The sequence below is a fragment of the Lissotriton helveticus genome, chromosome 7 (assembly GCF_964261635.1).
Source record: "Lissotriton helveticus chromosome 7, aLisHel1.1, whole genome shotgun sequence".
In the NCBI taxonomy this organism is placed as follows: domain Eukaryota; kingdom Metazoa; phylum Chordata; class Amphibia; order Caudata; family Salamandridae; genus Lissotriton; species Lissotriton helveticus.
Genome location: NC_136068.1, coordinates 1903329082 through 1903331581, shown reverse-complemented (window position 1 = coordinate 1903331581; position 2500 = coordinate 1903329082).

The following is a 2500-nucleotide window of genomic DNA, read 5'->3' as shown; positions in this document are numbered from 1 at the left end:
GGAATCTGGAGATCACGGTTCGATCCCCGGCACCGGCGGCAGATTAGCCCAGCACCAGGTGACTCTGGGAAATAGCTGGCGCCGCGGCTAGGGCGGCTGACTCCGGAATCTGGAGATTTTTTTATTTAAGGTTTTTGTAGAGCGCGTAGTAACCCTCGAGCATCCCAGAGATCAGGGTTCGATCCCCGGCACCGGCCGCAGATTAGCCCAGCACCATGTGACTCTGGGCAATAGCTGGCGCCGCGGCTAGGGCGGCTGACTCCGAAATCTGGGGATCACGGTTCGATCCCCGGCACCGGCGGCAGATTAGCCCAGCACCATGTGACTCTGGGCAATAGCTTGCTTAATCTTCCCAACGGCCCCTAGCGCCTAGAGACCCTTACGGGTGATTGTGCGCCTTACAAATGTGGATTATTATTATTATTATTATTTGGGCCGATTCCGATCCGGTTCGTAAAAGCACATCTGCCCGAATCTGTCGGACAACCACGTACGCCCGGGAGAGGACTGCCCGGGACCCGTGGAGCCCGTCCTGGTCACTCTGACCTGCCATCGGCCTGGAGAAGGGAGCGCCGGACGCCCGGGGGGAGGACTGCCCGGGACCCGTGGAGCCCGTCCTGGGCCCTCTGACCTGCCGTCTGCCCGGGGAAGGGAGCCCCGGACGCCCGGGGGGAGGACTGCCCGGGACCCGTGGAACTCGTCCTGGGCACTCTGACATGCCGCTGACCCGGGGAAGGGAACCCCGGACGCCCGGGAGCCGTGGAGCCCGTCCTGGGCACTCTGACAAGCCGTCGGACCGGGGAAGGGAGCCCCGGACGCCCGGGACCCGTGGAGCCTGTCCTGGGAACTCCGGCATGCCGTTGGCCCAGGGAAGGGAGTCCCAGATACCCGGGACCCGTGGAGCCCGTCATGGGCACTCTGACAAGCCGGTGTCCCGGGGAAGGGAGCCCCGGACGCCCGGGACTCGTGGAGCCCGTCCTGGGCACTCTGGCATGCCGTTGGCCTGGCGAAGGGAGCCCCGGACGCCCGGTGGGGGAGGACTGCCAGGGACCCGTGGAGCCCGTCCTGGGCACTTTGACCTGCCGTTGGCCTGGAGATGGAAGCCCCGGATGCCTGGGGGAGGACTGCCCGGGACCCATGGAGCCCGTCCCGGGTACTTTGCCATGCTGTTGGCCTCCTGGAGATGGGTGCCCCGGACGCCCGGGGGAGGACTGCCCGGGACGTATGGAGCCCGTCCCGGGCACTTTTCCATGCCGTCGGCAGGGATGGAGCCCCGGACGCCCGGGGGACGACTGCCCAAGAGCCATGGAGCCCGTCCTGGGCAATTTGACAAGCCGTTGGCCTGGAGGAAGGAAGCCCCGGGTGGCCCAGGGAGGTGTTACCCAGGCATAGCCCATCTGGTCCCCCTAGCAGAGAACCACCAACCTTGGAGGGGTGTCCGAGCGTACCCTGTCCCTAGTAATCCGGAGGGAAATTACCTGACTTTCTTGCAATCTGTGCACACGAGGTGACAGAGGGGACCCAAGGCGCGAAAGTACCCGACCTCCTGGAGCCCTCGCTGGGATCCGGGAGGCGAATGGCACCTCATCATGACTTCCAGGGCGACCAGATGGCCGAGGCGAGAGGGGCGACCAGATGGCCGGGACCAAAATGACGCCAATCTGCCTGCCCCGGAGCTGCAGGGCTCTGGGGCTGCAGGGTTCCGGGGGCTGCAAAGCTGCAGGTCTCTGGGGCTGCAGGGCTCCGGGGCTTCAGGCCTCCCCGGGCCCTGATGGACCCTCCGTCCCGGGCGCCTCCGACCCCCGGCCGGCTTGCAGGACGGAGGGGGGATTCCCGCACCACTGGGCCCTGCCGGACTGGGCTCAAGCCCCGGGCCCGGTCCCCGGCCCCAGTCCCGGCTTTCCGAACCCTAGGCCGGGCCGGGGAGAGCCTCCCCTGGGCCCCCGGTGGACCCTCCGTCCCGGGCGCCCCGGACCCCCGGCCGGATTGCTGGACGGAGGGGTACCAGCACCCTCGGGGCCTGGCCAGATGGAGTTCAAGCCCCGGGTCCGGTCCCACCTTCCGAACCCTAGCCAGGCTGGGGAGAGCCTCCCCGGGAACCGGTGGAGCCCCGTCCCCAGCGCCCGGACCCACTGGTGGCCTGCGGGACAGGGGGCTCCAGCACCCTCGGGGCCTGGCCAGATGGAGTTCAAGCCCCGGGTCCGGTCCCACCTTCCGAACCCTAGCCAGGCTGGGGAGAGCCTCCCCGGGCCCCGGTGGAGCCCCGTCCCCAGCGCCCGGACCCACTGGTGGCCTGCGGGACAGGGGGCTCCAGCACCCTCGGGGCCTGGCCAGATGGAGTTCAAGCCACGGGTCAGGTCCCAACCTTCCGAACCCTAGCCAGGCTGGGGAGAGCCTCCCCGGGCCCCGGTGGAGCCCCGTCCCCAGCGCCCGGACCCACTGGTGGCCTGCGGGACAGGGGGCTCCAGCACCCTCGGGGCCTGGCCAGATGGAGTTCAAG